Source organism: Oncorhynchus masou, chromosome 18 (genome assembly GCF_036934945.1).
Source record: "Oncorhynchus masou masou isolate Uvic2021 chromosome 18, UVic_Omas_1.1, whole genome shotgun sequence".
Taxonomy (NCBI): domain Eukaryota; kingdom Metazoa; phylum Chordata; class Actinopteri; order Salmoniformes; family Salmonidae; genus Oncorhynchus; species Oncorhynchus masou.
The window spans coordinates 63,960,958-63,982,264 of NC_088229.1; the positions used below are offsets into that span (position 1 = coordinate 63,960,958).

The 21,307-nt window shown below is 43.1% G+C and overlaps 1 protein-coding gene across 1 annotated transcript in view; it reads left to right on the forward strand.

Moving 5' to 3' along the window:
• The window catches only part of grid1b (glutamate receptor, ionotropic, delta 1b), a 387,649-nt gene that overhangs the window by 183,541 nt on the left and 182,801 nt on the right, over positions 1-21,307 (forward strand). The gene's annotated exons all lie outside the window — the stretch shown is intronic.

Here is a 21,307-nt window from a genome sequence, read left to right on the forward strand (position 1 = left end):
GATACAGTAGATGGTATCGAGTACAGTATATACATATGAGATGAGTATGTAAACAAAGTGGCATAGTTAAAGTGGCTAGTGATACATGTATTACATAAGGATGCAGTCGATGATATAGAGTACAGTATATACGTATGCATATGAGATGAATAATGTAGGGTAAGTAACATTATATAAGGTAGCATTGTTTAAAGTGGCTAGTGATATATTTACATAATTTCCCATCAATTCCCATTATTAAAGTGGCTGGAGTTGAGTCAGTGTCAGTGTGTTGGCAGCAGCCACTCAATGTTAGTGGTGGCTGTTTAACAGTTTGATGGCCTTGAGATAGAAGCTGTTTTTCAGTCTCTCGGTCCCAGCTTTGATGCACCTGTACTGACCTCGCCTTCTGGATGATAGCGGGGTGAACAGGCAGTGGCTCGGGTGGTTGATGTCCTTGATGATCTTTATGGCCTTCCTGTAACATCGGGTGGTGTAGGTGTCCTGGAGGACAAAGGTTACGGTGAGGGTAAGACATTAACGTTTCTGGCTGTTATTCCGTTATTTATCATGAACTTAATGACGTTGCACTCTGTCTATTTGAAGAAGAGCAACGGATTAGAAATGGTTATTATGTCTTCTTGTGTTGTGCTTCTTAATTAGTTGTTTTAGTAAATGCGGCGTCTTAATATTTCTATATTAAGAGGAGGACGCATAATGTCTTCCTGTTCTTCAGGAAAACAAACACTCAGGTGGACATTTTGAAAGGGAATTGCACAGCACTATACTTCACAAGGTAAAATCATAACAGAGCACAATAGACGGTTGTCACCAAACCATCTGACTCAACAAATGATTTTTAGCACACACAGGCATGTACAAGCCAGATTTTTCCTCCCCATCACTCTATCCAGCCCGAGCCTCAACAATATCACTCCCTTTGATGAGCAAATGCATTAAATAAGTGAGGAGAGACGAAGAAGGCACATTTATTCAAATTAAGTCCTTTAAGTATATTAGGAGCAGATGGGGTCTGGGTTTGGGTGTCTAGGCCTGGCTCCAGCATGGCCCAGGCCTGACAGCTGAGTGATGATGATTAAGGAGAGACCTTGGATTGCATTGCTGCTTCCATCCCATCTCCCCCCCTGCCTCCCTTGCCTCCCCAGCCCCTCTCTCAACCTCCGTGCTCATTTTCCCTTTCATTCTGTCTGTCTTTCATCCCCTCTCTCTCTTCGCCTTCCACTGTAATTCGCTTTCTGTCTGTGTGTGTTTATCTTTCTCTGTGTTTGTTTTGCTGTCATACTCTCTCTCATTCTCTTTCTCAGTCACTTCGTCATGGAAACCCTGTTTCGCCTCATAAAGTATAGACAATTCCCTCTTTGCTGGTTTGCTTACAAAAGGACAAAAGGGCAAATCCCTCTACCCGTTTTAGAGATATGTACACTGATGCTGCTTGAAATGCAGAAATAGCATTTCAGTTCTTTAAAAAAAACTTCAGTCCCACAAACAGTGTGTAGTCGACTGTTTTTGGTTGGCACATGGTTGGTAAAGTGCTGAAACAATGTTTACTGCTCTGCTATCGCCATCATAGCTGACTCTGAAACCGTTTGGGTTATACCACACACGAGACTTGCTACATAGCACTGCTCTCAACAGTCTTGTGCAAAATAACCTCGTTAGAAATGAATGAATGAATTAACAAACATGCCCCACTCTGCCTCCCCATCTCTCAACTTCTCAGCTCTCCAGCCTCACCCAGGAATGTGGCACTTCTTCCCTCTATCTGACTACAGGGTCATCGGCTGGGCTATGGAATGCCATTATACTGTTGGAGGTGTTGAGACTCAGGATTTAGACGGGGGGTCTCTATAGAATGAAGAGATGTGACGAGGTGTGTGGGGGGAGGGGGGGCACACACCACAGCTGTAGTCCACTGAATTGATTTGCCGGGTACATTGATCTGCTCTGTCTGTCACACAGTGCTCCGTCGAATGTTCCGCCGAATGGGCCACATCAAATATGGACTCCCAATCACAGACAGGGTTGGAGATGGACTGGCTCTAGTGTTGACTGGGATGGTGTCCCAAATAACGCCCTACCCCTTGTATCGTGCACTACTTTAGACCAGGGTCCATAAGGCTTCGGTCAAAAGTAGTGCACTACTTTTGGAGTAGTGTTCCACTTAGGATCCATCCTGGGACCTCCTGTTTTAACCTGCAACAATAAGAGCCACCTGCCAGCCAGCTGGAACGAAAGCCTACTGATTTTTGTAAAAAAATATATAATGTAAAAGGGAGTATGAGGTGAGAAGCAACGAGGGCTGAATGATTTTGTGTTGACTCACAGGGTTCTGACGTGACTACACATTGCTACACATTGTTGCTGCATTCCTTTCTGCCTAGTATTTTACAATGCTGTCTGGAGATAACATACTGCCGTAGCCATATCATTAGGGTTGGGTTATAAAGGGTCATTTCAATAGTATTTAATATATTATTATGTTGGTGAGGGGTCATTATTGGGGGTCAGTGTTAATTGCTTGAGTGGACACCCTGGGTCAGGGTTCGCCACAATAATATTTTCATAATCACTATCAGAGTTAACATGCATTAGCCTGTACTGACACAGGACACTGCCTTGAATGCAGGGCATTCAAGTTGAACACCAGTTCAACGCCCCCTGTGGCTAACCTGATCTGCTCACTTAGCCTCTTATAGCGCTAGCTTAAGCCATTAATTTCTTTCTGACCTTCATCATTTTGTTTATACATGTATTTTCCCAGTCTAGGTGTTTGGTCCGCAGCAATTTCATTATATTTAGTGGTGTAGCTTTACGAAATCACAAGCTATAAAGTGAGGGTGGTTGATTACTGTCCCATTTCTTTATGCCCACTGTCATGATATTAATGCCAGCCTTAGTATAAATAAACCAATATCAGCCTGCGGAGGTGATTTAATTTATGTGTGGCCCGAAATCAGCTGAGTCACTCCCAGGAACTTCTCATTCCAAAAGCTTCTATTACTTTTACAGCACCCTTACCACTCACTGTGTCATTCAAATGGTGTGATGATATTATCGAGACACCCTCCAGAATACAGGAGCCTCATGAGCCCAAGGCAGATTTATTTACACAAACAAGTTCCCCCAGGAGTGCATGTCTTTCAGAGTGGAGCAACTGAGGACAACTCCACTCACAAATCAGTCACTCTTACTATCCGCCCGAGACATGTAATAAAGTGTTATCAATTACTAAGTTCCATCGTGTAGTTCCTGTCTGCTATATTCAACAACGTTCAGTTAAACAAGTGAACTCCGCGATGGCTTATTTAAAGGCAGTGATTGCGTGAGCCGGGCGAGAACGCTTAAAACAAGGATATACCCTGAACCCATACTAGAAAGAGTCCCATATTTACAGAGCATTAGTGCTTAAATAAATGGCTACTGTGGCATATCATCTTAAGCTCGCCCACTTGGCTGTATTTGCTTGTGGCTTTACTGGCCTATGACTCCTGATAAACACCATCGGTTCAGTCAAGGACTTTGAACGTGAAGGATGGGGAGTTGGAGGGAGATAGAGGAGGCTCATTTGAACTGGATGTTTTGTAAATCCCTGCGTGACTTCGGCTGAGTCTCCGCGGGCTTTATATAATGCTGAGTAATTCCCGGAGCTGCTTGATGCTCTGAGACAGGTCGCTCCAGGAGAGGCCAACAGAAGGCACCTCACATCACAGTTCCAGGCTATCCTCCAGCAGCTCAAACAAAAAAAGCCCGCAAGCCCCTCGCCTCTGGAAGGCAGATTAGCCGACACCTGTGTGGGATCACAGGGAGCGCCGCCTGCGTTAGTGCCGCTCTAGCATGGCGCCACATTTGGATCATCTGACGATTTTGTAAATGTACATAACATAGTGGATTAACTCTGGGAATGGTGTGAACCGTTGGGGGAACAGAGGAGAAGAGAGGAAGTGGTGGATCAAAAGGAGGTTGATTATCATCAATAGTCAGATGCCACATTACAGATGTGCCTATGGCGGCGGGTGCTTTTGTGTTGTTTTTTCCATTGTTTGTAGTGTAGGGCTGTTTGCATTGATTTAATAAAGCTCATCTTTCATCTGTATAACAGAGCTTCCTGAAAAGCTCATTCTGATTTCAGCCCGCCAGACTGAATGTACATTTTTACTGCCAGCTGTTTATGAAAAGTGTCAGTCATTCTGACTTACTTAATAGTGGGCGGCAGGTAGCCTAGTGGTTAAAGCGTTGGGCCAGTAACTGAAAGGTTGCTAGATTGAATCCCCGAGCTGACAAGGTAAAAATCTGTCGTTCTGCCCCTGAACAAAGCAGTTAACCCACTGTTTCTAGACCGTCATTGTAATTAAGAATTTGTTCTTATCTGACGTGCCTAGTTAAATAAAGGTTAAGTTTTTAAAAAATTGAACAGTCATGGAAAAAGTACTCAATGGTCATACTTGAGTAAGACTAAAGATACCTTAATGGAAAATGACTCAAATGAATGTGAAAGTCACCCAGTAAAATATTACTTGAGTAAAAGACTAAAAGTATCTGCTTCTATGTGTACTTAAGTACACGGGTGAAAAAACGACTGAATGAAAATAAAGAAAAACCCTTGAATGAGTAGGTGTGTCTTTTGACTGGTACATTCTCCCACATTTCTGGTTGGAGACACAGGGAACCCAAAGATGTGCAAAAAACTGCCGTATTACTACAGAAAGTATTAACCCTTTTTGACAGCAACTCTTTCCCTTTTTATTTGATGTTACAGACAAACTAGGAACAACAATAATAGCATAATGCCTCTGACTTTATCAGAACCTTACCCATACTGGTATATACTGTAATTGCATCAATATAATACCAACCAACCTTTTTTTTTTTTTTTTTACTTTGGGGGGATTATTTGTTTAATGCATTATACTGCTATTGTACCATAGTAACTCACAAGATGGTATGATATGATCATTTTTGGTACCAATTATCATAATTGTGCATTACTATGGTACTATGGTACTAATGTAGAATGCAGGTTAAAAAACCATGGTATTTCCACGATCCTCACCTATACCATGGTATAAAGTATGCAATGCTATAGTAATATTTAGGTACAATCGCAGTATCGTGGTAGTACAAATTATAGGTTAATTATAGGATAAGGTTAAAACCATGATACATTTCTATGATTCCGACTATACCATGGTATAAGTGAAAGTACCATAGTAGTTACATGGTACATTTTTGTAAGGAGACAGCGCTCATTCCTCATCATGTTAAATACTTAATAGGAATTAAGTTATTTTGAGAATCCACTTAAAATTGTATGATGACACATACCTATACTACATGACCAAAAGTATGTGGACACCTGCTCGTCGAACATCTCATTCCAAAATCATGGGCATTAATATGGAGTTGGTCCCGCCTTTTCTACTATAACAGCAAACACTCTACTGGGAAGGCTTTCCACTAGATGTTGGAACATTGCTGTGGAGACTTTCCATTCAAGAACATTAGTGAGGTCGGGAACTGATGTTGGGCGATTAGGCCTGGCTTGCAGTCGGGGTTCCAATTCATCCTAAAGGTGTTCGATGGGGTTGAGATCAGGGCTCTGTCCAGGGCAGTCAAGTTCTTCCACACCTATCTTGGCAAACAATTTATGTATGGACCTTGCTTTGTGCACGGGTGCATTGTCATGCTGAACCAGGAAAAGGCCTTCCCCAAACTGTTGCAACATAGTTGGAAGCACAGAATCCTCTAGAATGTCATTGTATGCTGTGGCGTTAAGATTTGCCTTCACTGGAACTAAGTGGCCTAGATCGAACCATGAAAAACAACCCAAGACCATTTTTCATACTCCACAAAACTTTACAGTTTGCACTATGTATTCGGTCAGCTAAAGTTCTCTAGGCATCCACAAAACCCAGATTCGTCCTTCGGACTGCCAGATGGTGAAATGTGATTCATCACTCCGGAGACCGTGTTTCCACTGCTCCAGAGTCCAATGGCGGAGAGCTTTACACCACTCTAGTCGATGCTTGGCATTGCTCATGGTGATCTTAGGCTTGTGTGCGGCTGCTCAGCCATGGAAACCCATTTCATGAAGCTACCGACGAAAAGTTATTGTGCTGACATTGCTTCCAGAGGAAGTTTGGAACTCGGTAGTGGCTGTTGCAACCAAGGATAGACGATTTTTACATGCTACATTCTTCAGCACTCCTATTCTGTCTCCTATCCCTTTTTCATGACCCTTTCTTTGAAAGATAATTTGTAAAAATCCAAATAGCTTCACAATATCTTCATTGTAAAGGGTTTAAACACTGTTTCGTATGCTTGTTCAATGTACCATAAACAATTAATGAATATGTACCTGTGGAAAGGTCATTAAGACACTAACAGCTTATAGACGGTAGGCAATTAAGGTCACAGTTATGAAAACTTAGGACAATAAAGAGGCCTTTCTACTGACTCTGAAAATCACCAAAAGAAAGATGCCCAGGGTCCCTGCTCATCTGTGTGAACGTGCCTTAGGCATGCTGCAAGGAGGCATGAGGACTGCAGATGTGTCAAGGGCAATAAATTGCAATGTTCTTACTGTGAGATGCCTAAGACAGAGCTACAGGGAGACAGGACGGACAGCTGATTGTCCTCGCAGTGGCAGACCACGTGTAACAACACCTGCACAGGATCGGTACATCTGAACATCACACCTGCGGGACAGGTACAGAATGGCAACAACAACTGCCCGAGTTACACCAGGAACGCACAATCCCACCATCAGTGCTCAGACTGTCCGCAATAGGCTGAGAGAGGCTGGACTGAGGGCTTGTAGGCCAGTTGTAAGGCAGGTCCTCACCAGACATCACTGGAAACAACGTTGCCTATGGGCACAAACCCACCGTCACTGGACCAGACAGGACTGGCAAAAAGTGCTCTTCACTGACGAGTCTCGGATTTGCATTTATCGTCAAAGGAATGAGCTTTACACCGAGGCATGTACTCTGGAGTGGGATCAATTTGGAATTGGGTGGCCCATCATGGTCTGGGGCGGTGTGTCACAGCATCATCGGACTGAGCTTGTTGTCTCAACGCTGTGCATTACAGGGAAGACATCCTCCTCCCTCATGTGGTACCTTTCCTGCAGGCTCATCCTGACATGACAATGCCACCAGCCATACTGCTCGTTCTGTGCATGATTTCCGGCAAGACAGGAACATCAGTGTTCTGCCATGGACAGCAAAGAGCCCGGATCTCGATCCCATTGAGCACGTCTGGGACCTGTTGGATTGGAGGGTGGGGGCTAGGTTCATTCCCCCCAGAAAGGTCTAGGAACTTGCAGGTGAATTGGTGGAAGAATGGAGTAACATCTCACAGCAAGAACGGGCAAATCTGGTGCAGTCCATGAGGAGGAGATGCACTGCAGTACTTAATGCAGCTAGTGGCCACACCAGATACTAACTGTTACTTTTGATTTTGACCTCCCCCCCCCTTTGTTCAGGGACACATTATTCAATTTCTGTTAGTCACAGTTTATGTCTCAGTTGTTGAATCTTGTTCTGTTCATACAAGTATTTACACATGTTAAAGTTTGCTGAAAATTAACACAGTTGACAGTGAGAGGACGTTTATTTTTCTGCTGAGTTTGTTCATTCTTTAGGAGGCACAGTAAAGACATTACTTGACAAAGACATACAATAGCCTAAATGGTACATTTTGTACTTAAATAGCTCCTCTTCAGTCAAAGCTGTACTGTTAGAAGAGTCAACGGCGTCACCGGCTTCCTTCTGCCAATTGTATTCAATGCACCTTTTTCTTTGACCATCTTTGCCTTTGAGACAAAGGGAATCATGATGTCAACTTCTACACCGTGTTTCAGTGTAGCTCCTCATCAGTGTTTGGACTTCACACAAGGCAAGCTGATGATGAATCCTTGGGGGATGTCATTGAGAAGAGCCTTCATGGTCGTCGGATTTGCGGCGCCAATTTGTTGTTGCTAATTAAGCATTCAACTGGGCCTACGAATGACATTGTCTAGACACCTGCAGCAGCTCCAATATTTGGACTTTTTTATTTTCTTTCTTACGATTGATGCTTTGATGTTGCCTCCAATTAAAGTCCTTAATTGGCCAGTAATCTTCACTAAGGGAAGTGGATGTAGCGGGGATAGGGACTTGGTGAGACGTTGTGTGTTAATGACTACGTCCCCTTCTTAATCTCTACCCACCACACTCACCTGGGGCCCTCACCGTGTGATGTGGACGGTCTGGGAGACTGGGGTTTGCAGGGGCGATGGGAGTGCTATGAGAGAGTGATAGAGATGTAGATATGGGGAGGAAGAAAGAGAGAGAGATTGGGTAGGTAGAGAGAGGGGTAGAAAGAGATGGGGTAACTGGAGAGAGGGGGGAAAGAGAAAGAGAGATCACCATTCATCTCACTTTCATGTGTTATTTTCCTCTCTCATTCCATCCTACCTCCCTCCCTCCCTCCATCCTCTACCTTTCAATCTCTCTCTCTGTCTCTTCAAATCCCAAGGGGTCTGTTGCTAGGCTCTGACATCCTTATCTTCTCTATCTCTTCTTTTAGAACTGGGTCTGTGATCTTAAACATCTTTGTTCCATCAAAGGTGTGATATAATATGATCAGATATGATAGGAAGGCTATTTTCGCCTGGCTGGACCTGGGTTAGATGACGACATTGCTATGATTGATCCCCCTGCACCCATGTCCGTCGGCCCTTGGTCTGTTCTGCTGCTCTGCAGACACTCCACAGCCATAAAAAGTTGAGCGGAAAATCGGGCCGGGAGCGAAACACACTTTGACATTTGTCTTCATTAACTGTTGTTGTGTTGTGGTGTTATTTTCTCCTCTACGAATTGGGCAGATTCCTTGCAATGCCTGTCTTTTCATGACCTATCCCGCATGGCCAATAAATATGATCAAGATAAAGCGTCATTGGAGTCTTCAGGTATGCACCCCAGGTCCAAACTATTCAGATTGCATCTAATGTACAGATGTGGGATCTTAACTTGATACCATGTACAGCAGGAAATGCAAACTTGTGGTATCGTCAATGTTTATTAAAACGTCTTTGGGATAGGTGGGACATTAGCGTCTCACCTTGCCAACATCGATGAAATTGCAGAGCGCGAAATTCAAATTAAATTACTATATATATTAAACTTTCATGAAATCACAAGTGCAATAAATCAAAATATAGTTTAACTTGTTGTTAATCCAGCCAAGGTGTCAGACTTCAAAAAGGCTTTACAGCGAAAGCAAACCATGCTGAGGACAGTGTCCAGCACACAAATGCATAACAAATCATTTTCAACCAGGGAGTTGCGACACAAAAGTCAGAAATAGTGATATAATATATGCCTTACCTTTGAAGATCTTCTTCTGTTGGCACTCCAAAATGTCCCAGTTACATTACAAATGGTCCTTTTGTTCCCAGTTTAGCTGGCACGCTTCAGTCAATAATCCACTCGGTTTCCCTCTTTCAAAATGCATACAAAGTGAATCCCAAATGTTACCAATAAATTTATCCAAACAAGTCAATCAACGTTTATAATCAATCCTTAGGTACCCTAATACACAAATAAACAATACAATTTAAAACAGAGAATCGTTGTCTTTACCGGAGATAAACAAAAAGAACTTGCTGTCTCTGCCATGCACTTGGAAACTACAGCCAAAATGGGAGCCACTTTGAAAAACTACAAATTCTCCCTAATTTCTCCAAAAACCAGCCTGAAACAGTTTACTTGGGCACACTTTTCATCCAGACGTCAAAATACCGCCCCCTATACCAAAGAAGTTTTAAAAAGGCTTCTACAGTTTGTAATGTCCACTTAAAAATCTCAGACTTGATTTGACCTAACTAAAAATGTGTCAACACCTAGATAATGTTCCATTAATTATAATCCACACAATAATTCACATTTCCTGTTGCAGGATTAGTTTCCTGCTGTAAGAACCTGGTAACAAAGATCTTACACCGGTAAAGTAATTTAATGCATTAGATTGTAGACGATAGCATAGTATGCACCTAACACATACACTGAAAGTACAACACATTAGGAAAACCTGCTTATTCCATGACATAGTCTGACCCAGTGAATCAAGGTGAACGCTATGATCCCTTATTGATGTCACCTGTTAAATCCAGTTAATCTCTGGCGCCGACCCAGGACATTGAATCTAATCCCAGAGGCCGATTCAAAACAACGTCGCCACAGAAGAGGTAGACAGAGCGGCCTCCTGGTCAGGCTTTGAAGGCGTGCACACTCTCCTCCGCTTCCGAGTATACTACTCGCCAATGTTCAGTCTCTAGACAACAAGGTGGATGAAATTAGGTTAAGGTTTGCCTTGCATTGAGACATCAGAGATTGTAACATTCTTTGTTTCACGGAAACATGGCTCTCTCTGGATATGTTGTCGGAGTCAGTACAGCCACCGGGCTTCTTCATGCGTCGCACCGACAGAAATAAACATCTCTCTGGGAAGAAGGGCAGGTGTGTATGCTTCATGATTAACGTCTCATGGTGTAATCATAACAACATACAGGAACTCAAGTCCTTCTTTTCACCTGACCTAGGATTCCGTACAATCAAATGCCGACCATATTATCTCCCAAAATAATTATTGTCAGTTATCATCATAGCTGTGTATTTAACCCCTCAAGCAGATACCACGATGGCCCTCAAGGAACTTCACTGGACTCCATGTAAACTGGAAACCATATATCCTGAGGCTGCATTTATTGTAGCTGGAGATTTTATCAAAGAAAATTTGAGAACAAGCATATCGATTGCAGCACTCACGCAGGCAAAATGCTGGACCACTGCTAATCTAACCTCCGCGATGCATACAAGGCCCTCCCTCGCACTCCATCATCCTACTGTCCCATAGGCAGAAATTCAAACAGGATGTACCCGTAACTAGAACCATTCAACACTGGTCAAGATTGTTTTGATCACGCGGACTTGGTGAGTGAGTTTATAAGGAAGTGCATTGGAGATGTTGTACCCACTGTGACTATTACAACCTACCCTAACCAAAAACCATGGATAGATGGCGGCATTCGCTCAAAACTGAAAGTCCAAACCTCTACTTTTAACCGGCCGAATATGGCCGAATTTAAAGAGTGTAGTTATTCCCTCTGCAAAGCAATCAAACAAGTGAAATGCCAGTATAGGGACAAAGTAGAGTCACAATTCAACAGCTCAGACATGAGACGTACAGTGGGAACAACAAGTGTTTGATACACTGCCGATTTTGCAGGTTTTCCTACCTACAAAGTATGTAGAGGTCTGTCATTTTTTATCATAGGTACACTTCAACTGTGAGAGATGGAATCTAAAACAAAAATCCAGAAAATCACATTGTATGATTTTTAAGTAATTCATTTGCATTTTATTGCATGACATAAGTATTTGATACATCAGAATAGCAGAACATAATATTTGGTACAGAAACCTTTGTTTGCAATTACAGAGATCATATGTTTCCTGTAGTTCTTGACCAGGTTTGCACACACTGCAGCAGGGATTTTGGCCCATTCCTCCATACAGACCTTTTTCAGACCCTTCAAGGTTCAGGGCTGTCGCTGGGCAATACGGACTTTCAGCTCCCTCCAATGGTCCGGACAACAGGCCCTCTGATTTGACACACTGAACTCTGTCTGAGAAGTAGTTGGTGAACCAGACGAGGCAGTCATTTGAGAAACCAAGTTTGTTGAATCTTTCGATAAGAATACAGCGATTGACAGAGTCTAAAGCCTTGGCCAGGTTGATGAATGCAGCTGCACAGTATTGTCTCTTGTCGATGGCGTTTATGATATCATTTAGGACCTTGAGCATGGCTGAGGTTCACCCATGACCAGCTCGGAAACCAGATTGCATAGCGGAGAAGGTACGTGGGATTCGAAATCGTCTGTGATGTGTTTGTTAACTTAACTTTCGAAGACCATAGAAAGGCAGGGTAGGATGGATATAGGTCTGTAGCAGATGGGGTCTAGAGTGTCTCCCCCATTGAAGAGGGGGATGACCGTGGCAGTTTTCCAATCTTTGGGAATCTCAGACGATACGAAAGAGAGGTTGAACAGGCTGGTAATAAGGGTTGCAACAATTTGGGCGGATCATTTTAGAAAGAGAGGGTCCAGATGCTGTTCATTGATTACAGCTCAGCTGGAGGCCCTGGGTCTCAACCCCGCCCTGTGCAATTCGGTCCATTACTTTTTTACGGGCCACCCCCTGGTGTTGAAGGTAGGAAACAACATCTCCACTTCGCTGACCCTCAACACACGGGTCTCACAAGGGTGCGTCATCCCCCTCCTGTACTCCCACCCATGACTGCGTGGCCATGCACACCTACAACTCAATCATCAAGTTTGCAAACGACACAACAGTAGTAGACGTGATTAACAACAACGACGAGAAAGGGAGGGGGTGAGGGCACTCGGAGAGTGATGTCAGGAAAACAACCTCTCACTCAACGTTAACAAAACAAAAGAGATGATTGTGGACTTCAGGAAACAGCAGAGGGAGCAGCTCCCTATCCACATCGAAGGGACAGTAGTGGAGAAGATGGAACATTTTCTGTTCCTCAGCATACACATCACGGACAAACTGAAATGGTCCACCCAAACAGACAGTGTGGTGAAGAAGTTGCAACAGCGCCTCTTCAACCTCAGGAGGATGAAGAAATTTGGCTTGTCACCTTTAAACCCTGACACAATTTTACAGATACACAATTGAGAGCATCCTGTCGAGCTGTATCACCGCCTGGTACGGCACCTGCACCGCCCTCAACCGCAAGGCTCTCCAGAGGGTGGTGCGGTCTGCACAATGCATCACAGAGGGCAAACTACCTGCCCTCCAGGACATACAGCACCTGATGTCACAGGAAGGCCAAAAAGATCATCAAGGACAACAACCACTCGATCCACTGCCTGTTCACCCCGCTACCATCCAGAAGGTGAGGTCAGTACAGGTTCACCAAAGCTGGGACCTAGAGACTGAAAAACAGCTTGTATCTCAAGGCTAACAGACTGCTAAACAGCAATCACTAACTCAGAGAGGCTGTTCTCTACATAGAGATTCACTAGTCACTTTAAACAATGCCACTTTAATAATGTTTACATATCTTACATTACTCACCTCATATGTATATACTATATCTTATACCATCTATTTCATCTTGCCTATGCCGCTCGGCTATCACTCATCCATATGTACATATTCTTATTCTATCCCTTTAGATTTGTGTGTATTAGGTAGAATTGTTAGATTACTTGTTCGATATTACTGCACTGTCGGAACTAGAAGCACAAGCATTTCGCTACACTCGCATTAACATCTGCTAACCATGTGTATGTGACCAATCAAATTTGATTTGATTTGAAGGGAAGGAGCAAGGGTAAAAGGATTTTTAAGCCTTGAGACGATTGAGACTTGAACTGTGTATGTGTGCCATTCAGAGGTCGAATGGACAAGACAAAATATTTAAGTGCCTTTGAATGGGGTATGGTTTGTATATGTCAAGAACTGCAACACTACTAGGTTTTTCACACTCAACAGTTTCCTGCGTGTTTCAAGAATGTGCCACCACCAAAAGGACATCCAGCCTACTTGACATCCACTGTGGGAAGCAATGGAGTCAACATTGGACCAGTATCCCTATGGAACCCTTTCGACAACTTCTGGAGTCCGTGCCTCGACGAATTGTTTGAGGGCAAAAGGGGTTGCAACTCAATATAAGGATGGTGTTCCTAATGTTTTGTACACACAGTGTACATCTCAACCAGTGGAGGCTGCTGAGGCGAGGATGGCTCATAATAATGGCTGGAACAGAGTAAATGGAATGGCATCAAACATGGAAACCATGTTTGATGTTGTTGATACCTTTCCACTTATTTCTGCTCCAGCCATTACCACGTGCCCGTCCTCCCCAATTAAGGTGCCACCAACCTCCTGTGATCTCAACACATCATACCCACCCCTTGCTCTTTGGGTAATCACTCTGCATCAAAGGAACTGTGCCTTTGTTAATAGAGTAGCGTCTGAACGGTGAGCTCAGCTTTGACAGCAGCCTAAAACCCTTCAGTCTCTTCCCCCTCGTCTTGCCTCACCTCAGACAGGAATGCGGATGGAGGGGGAAGGCACCAACAGCACCAGCAGTGGCCATGATAAATGACACTTCTCTCTTTGCTCCCCTAGCTCCTGAGGATCCAGACATTTGCCTTATGACAACAAGGAGTGTTTTTCAGCCAATCCCATCACAATGCTCTTGGGGGAGAATGGGCAGATTATGCTGAGATTCTCCATGTGCTCATTGGTAGGGGCCAGGAAATTAGACTGGTATTAGATGCACGATTGCTTTTCGCTCTTTACTCTGAAGCTTGAGTTCTTTTTTCCATCTGCCTCCTTTGACGCCTTCACTTAAGCGCTGCGTGAAACAGTGGGGGTGAGAAGTCATTTGAAAGCAGCCGCCGTCTCTTGCGTCCTTCTGAGATGTGCTTACCAAGACACTGTGAAAATTCGTAGGTCTTATTTGTGAAGTGGTTGTACAATCGGGATTTGCGACAACTCCATCAGGCTTACATTGCATGATATGATCGGCCAGTGAATCAGTTGAGACTGAAGTGTGTTTCAGCAGTATACTTGTAATGTTCATCTCAGCAGATGCTGTAAAATCCTGGAAAGGTACTTCATGTCATGAGATTAACAAAGGGATATTTTGAAGAGATGGATAATGATAGAAGAAAAAGAAGCTATACCTGTCCCATCCTCTCCTCCTCTCCATACTGTGGAGTATAGAGCCTGGAGGAGGGATGAGCGTGGAGATTCTCTCCTGGAGCTGAGAAGCAGAGGTGATGTTTCGCCAGTGCTCTGGGCTGAGGAAAATGAAGTGAATGTCAAATATCTCCAGTCTTTGGAACAAGGAAAGTTATTAACTGGCTGGCTAGCCATCCGCACACCTACCTAGGACATCCTGGCCTGGCCCCGCTCTATACAGGCCAGAACTAACAGCAGCAGGGAGGAAAAGTGACCTCACCTCTACATCCAGAGTATTGTGGATTGACATCCAACCATGGGGGTTTGAAATACCTCTGCTCAGCTATGAAACAAGCTAGGAAACAAGGTTACCAACGTATTACTTCCACCAATCCAACCAATCCAGGTCTGTGATTACTTCAAGGAAGCTAGGAAGGAAGGATGCATATATGAAGTATTCGAACAGGGCCAGTGTCTTTGAGCTGATAGTCAGCCCACTCTGGTGCCTGTCCATGGTCCTGAACACACTGCCGTTCAGCAGATGGCCTGCTGCTGGCTCACTGGTCCATGTGATGGTCTTTGGCATCAAAGTCCCCCCTCCCATCTGCTCATCTCCTCTCCTCCACTCACAGTCCCTGCCCCTGTTGGCCCCCAGAGTGGGAGATGTTAACTGCTGGCCCCTGTCCCTGTTGGCCCCCCAGAGTGTGAGATGCTGACTGCTGGTCCCTGTCCCTGGAGACAAGTATCAGTGGTAGGATCTCAAGGTGAATGCATATACTGCATTTTATAGAAAGGATATATGTTTCAGTCAACAATCCATGAGCCATGAGAAGAAAACATGCAGAAAGGTTTTACAATCCAAAAAAGAACGATAGCTATAGCAGTTAGAATTTGATTGTAGAATGGTTTTCAAATCGCTCTCCTGAAATAGGCATTTTGTGATGCAGTTCCAGAGAAATGGATATTCCCTTCTTCTAGCACAGACGACAGTGTGGATGACAAATTTCCATGCATTGCACATTGCAGGAGTCCATCCTGGGAACATGGCTGCCACCACAGGAACCACCATTCCAGCAGTTTCCATTAAAACCATAGTAAGTCATTGTAACTGGTCTGTTGTTCACCAGAGGGAATTGTTGGGAAACAAAATGGAGCCCAGGGAGGAAGATACATAATGAGTTTGATTTTCTACTCAAGCCGTGATGAACTGAGGATGTTGTGTAGTTAATTAACGGTCTCCTATGCTCTGCCGCTGGTCACTACCCACACTTACCCACACTGTACCTGAGTGCTAACTGGTGTCACAGTGGGAGAGATCACACAAGCATTTCGCTACACTCGCAATAACATCTGCTAGCCATGTGTTGGTGACCATTAACATTTGATTTGATTTTTACCTATTTTAATGGGATGTTTGTTCATCTCTATCCAGATCTGTGGTAACATACTGTATGGCTCTAAGTGATTATAGTAGCTGCTTTCTCACCCTTGTACTTGGAGTCACAAAGGGTTGCTCATGAAGTGTATTTATTTCACACCCCTCTGGTGAACCGTTAAAGGCCCAGTGCAATCAAAAACATAATTTACTGTGCTTTGTATATATATTTCCACACTATGAGCTTAGAATTATACTGTGTAATTGTGAACATTATGATAATGCCCTTTTAGTTTAAGAGCTGTTGGAAAAGACTGTGTGAAATGTCTACCTGTTTTGGTGTGATGGAGTTATTACTTAATTGGCCAATAAGAAAGAGAGTTCCAAACCTCTCTACCAATAACAGCTAGTTTTCAGTTTTCCCCTCCCCACTCAGACCACTCCCAGACAGTCCTTGCTAAAGTCTTGCTTGAGAAATTGCTATTTGCTAACAAGCTGTTTTTGTTTCTCTTTGACCATTTTAATTGAAAACAGTCACAGTATGGTACTTGATTTTTTTTACAAAGAAATGATCTGATTTGAGAATTGTTTCTAAAGACGGCTGCATTGGAACTTTAAACATTCGAGACCAGAATGGTGTGTTTTCTTGGAAAACAGCAATATTATTCGAAAAGTACATGCAGTATTTAAAATGTTTTGAATTTTGTCAACACTATAGTGATATGCAGACTTTATATGACTGGTGAAGAGTTATTTTTTGTGTGTGAACATTTGTACTTTTAAACAAAGTATGATGTGTCTGAAAACATTGCCTTGACTGAGTTTATTTTCATTTGAAAAGATAGTTATTTGAAATACACAAGTACAAAAAATGTCACGCTCTGGCCTTAGTTATCTTTGTTTTCTTTATTATTTTGTTTAGGTCAGGGTGTGACATGGGGGATTTATGTGTTTAATCTGGTCTAGGGGTTTTTGTATGTTTATGGAGCTGTTTCCTTTCTAGGTAGTTTGTATGTCTATGGTTGCCTAGATTGGTTCTCAATTAGAGGCAGCTGTCTATCGTTGTCTTTGATTTGGAACCATATTTAGGCAGCCATATTCTGTGGGTACTTTGTAAAAAATAATAATCTGTGGTCCTTGACAGTTACACTTTTTTGGTCCATTGTTACCGTGGTTACAGCAGATAACTTATTGGAGCGGTAGACATGTAAAAGCTCTAATTAGCACGTCTGGTTGACAGATGTTAAAGTTAGACTCATATTAAAATCTCTTTAAAGCCATCTCTTAGCTTCACTGTCAGATTGATCAGTTAAAATCAATAAATCCCTCAGCCACTACTTGAATTTAAGCAATATGTATTAGTACTAAAAGAAAATCTGGTAATAATTGTACCCGTTCTGATAGGTCCTACATTACAATGTACTAAATGCATTTTATATGCGGATCTAGGAACAGGTCCCCCTCATCCATGTAATCTTCTTCATTGTGCTCAAACATACAATACTGATTCCAAATCAGCACTTCTTCTCTGAGGCACTAGATACAGCCCCATGGTCCAATGTCTAGGCTTGAGAGAGGTTGGTTGAAGTGGGTATGTCTGCACGCTCAAGGTTGTGTTTTTAAATCACTAAATACCCGCTGTAAATTAAGCATGGACACCCTCGTCCTTCCCTGTGGTCTTATTCATGAACAGACAGGCATTAGCCTAGCATCTGCTTAACCAAAACACCACTCACGCTCATTAGCATAGCAATAGCCTTCTTTCCCCCTCTCTCCTCCTTTCCTCTCCTTCTCTCTTCTCTCTCTTACCTGATGCACTATAATGCACAGATAAAAGGGATGCTAGCTTCTTTTAGTTTACCTTCCACTTAATTGGATAATTCTCCACACAGGTATTCTCAAACAGTACCCTCTGTGGATCCTGTTATTCCTGTTTACGCTGGATGGAATAGTGTTATTTCTGTCCCATGGAGAAAGCGGAGTAGCTATGATCTGCGATTTTGCTCACCATGTTTGAGTCCTGATCTAGGGTTCATCATTGGGTGGCAGGGTAGCCTAGTGGTTAGAGCGTTGGACTAGTAACCAAAAGGTTGCAAGATCAAATCCCCGAGCTGACACATCTGTCGTTCTGTTCCTGAACAAGGCAGTTAACCTACTTTTCCAAGTCCGTCATTGAAAATAAGATTTTGTTCTTAACTGACTTGCCTAGTTAAATGTAGGTTCAAAGAAATCCAAGGCAACTTCTCTCCAGTAGTTGATCTGTTTGAGGCTCCCATGCAACCTGCGCCATAACACTTTGATCCTAGTTCAGATTGTAGAGCTCAAACCCCAGATCAAGAACCAGTTTGCCTGACCAGCCATGTGAAAGAAAGAGAAGCACTGAGCATTAAGTTAAAACAAATAAAAAATACATTCACTTTTTTATTTTTTTATTCAATTTTTTATTGTTGGACATAATAGACTGTAAAAACACCAGGAAAACATCTCCAAATGATTTTAATTTAAGAAATATGTTCCCAAGTATAATAGAGAGACACGTGATCGTATACATATACAATCACAAAGACATGTGAAACAGATCAGGGTGTGACAACTTTCTGAAGGAACTGTATGCTGGAATAATCACCTTGCAGATAAGGAGCACTTTTATGGACTAAAGTATTTGGGAGGATGATTACCAGTCTGTCCATAATAGGTGGATTGAAAGAAGTCATGCTGAGACTGAAGCTGTCCTAGTATGGACACCGTAAGTGGACTAAACATAATGCGACTTTGCTCAAAACATGTTGTTTTTGTCACTTTGTTTTATTAGCACCATGACAGGAGGGTGTCATATCACGAATCCTCTCTTGTAGGGTGTCACCTTTGCTGAGAGCTGTGACAAATCAAGCCAGTCTAAAGCATCACTGGCAAGTCTCAGGATAGCCAACACAAACAAATGACACTAGCTGTATTTCACATGGACTTATACAAGGGTGTTTATAGTCTATTCTGAGGTCGTGTGATTATCCAGAAGCACCATTGAGGCGAGCAGCCAGACAGATAATTGTTGGAGCCTCTTCACGCTACAATGACAAAGGTTGAGGGTCCCCTCATTTCCCTGACTTCCATCATGCTGTCTATATATAGAGGCTTCAACACATATGCCTCAAAGTGATTTGTCTTCTCCCGTGCATCTCAAATTCTCTAACGTGACACTGAGTTTATCTGGACCTTGTAGGCTGCCAAACGATATTCTCCTTCCGACTGTTGACATGCCTGAAAACTTCCTCCAAGCTGTGTTTTATCAGTGAGATGGGAAATGTGATGCAGTCTGAAAGGTGCCTATGAGCAAGATCTCATTGGCTTTTATGCTGCATGTCTGATCTAGTCAGTCACACCTCCACAGCACTGCCCCACTGTGTCCTGGGTAATGTAGTTGCAACCTGAACAGAGGCGAAACCACCAAATCTGTCTCTAATAAAACAAAAAGAATAATAGGAGTTGTTTAGATTGCCGCTACCGGATAGGTCCCCTGGCCCTGTGCTTGTGCTTCCATTGGACAGACTGTCTCACAAGGTGATACATCGCATTGTATTGCAACTCTCTTCAGAGGGGACTTGTGAAAAATGCCTCCTGACAATTCTGAATTCCTCTAATAGATATCCTCTGTTGTGTCATGTGTTGCCGGTAGGGGTAGGTATGACCTTACAAATCACAGTAGGGAAATAACAAAAAAGCAATAATGCTTTACTGTCGTAGAAGGAACCATACACAGTGGAAGAAGTTCTGTTTTAGCCTGACTATACTGAATCCCATTTGGAGTCGGATTCCTATCTGACTCCCATCAGCTTCAATCTCTTAACACAACCTATGGTTGTTCCTCACAGTACAGTCGCTTCCTGGCTGTGTTGCCACATAGGACCCCCACTCTGTCTTAGTTACTGTCAGTCCCGTAATGGACAGTTTTATCCCAGTTTCCTCCCAGAGTGCTCAGCCACAGTGTAACCCCTCAGCAACTGGGGAACCATCTTGTGACCCTCTCCCTGATGCACCTGATGCATGAGCCGGGGGACAGAGGACTCATAAAGAAGGGGTTATGGATCACCAATGGAGTTTCACTGCTCTGATATAAAGGACTGGCGTGCTGAGGGGGATGTCACTATACTGTCACTATACTGTCACTATACTGTCTCTATCCTGTCGCTATACTGTCTCTTTACCTGTCACTATACTGTCCCTATACTTCCTCTATACCTTCAATATAGTGTCACTATACTGTCACTATACTGTCGCTATTCTGTCTTGTCACTGTAACTATACTCTCATTATATTGTCGCTATACTGTCATTACCACACAGTCCAACCAATAAATAATCCCAACTATGTAAAAATAATACGCTTTGGCTTTTGGTCCTAAAAAATTACTTTTTGATTCAACTTCCACTGTCCTAAGACTACAGTACAAGAGTGCCTGAATATCTGAGATGTCTTACAGGAATGATGAGTAAAAAAGAGGCTTGAGGGTTTTGCTTAACTCTCGTGCAGTTGTAATGTACTGCTATATTCAATAATTCATTGATTCAGCAAACATCTGACTGCATTAGAATCAAATTGATCACATTTACCATGTTTAAGCTGGCTTTGATAAGGGAATATGCCGAGATAGGCTATATCTTGATTAAACCTTGATAAATGATCGATGAATAAGAGCATACATTTTCATTAGAACATCTCAATATGAAGTATACGGTATGAAACTAGGTTGGGCTATGCAGAATAGATTGAGTATTGTTGCTAATGGTAATCAGTGTTGCTGTGGTAAACCAGAAAGCTTTGTTGTGATGTGAAGAGGGTAGAATGAGAAGAAATTTAGCTTAATTGTCTTGGGCTCTAAACCGGGCACGGACTGGCACAATGCCCAAATCAGTCTGAGAATAGAAACGTCCTTCAGAAGCTGCCTTTAAAACTCAGCAACAACATTGCTGAAATTGGGAGCAACAGTGAAAGGAGAGAGATAAATCATTTGGCGGCCGAGCAAAAAAGGGGAGACGGACAGATCCTTGTGATTAGCAGCGGCTTCTGTGAGCAGCCTTCCGTGGCTGTAGGAAGCCTGTTTAGGAACATTAAACTTGTTAGGGGTTCCGCTAGCTCCGCTAGCCCCTCGACAACATCCGCTGAGAAGGCAGAG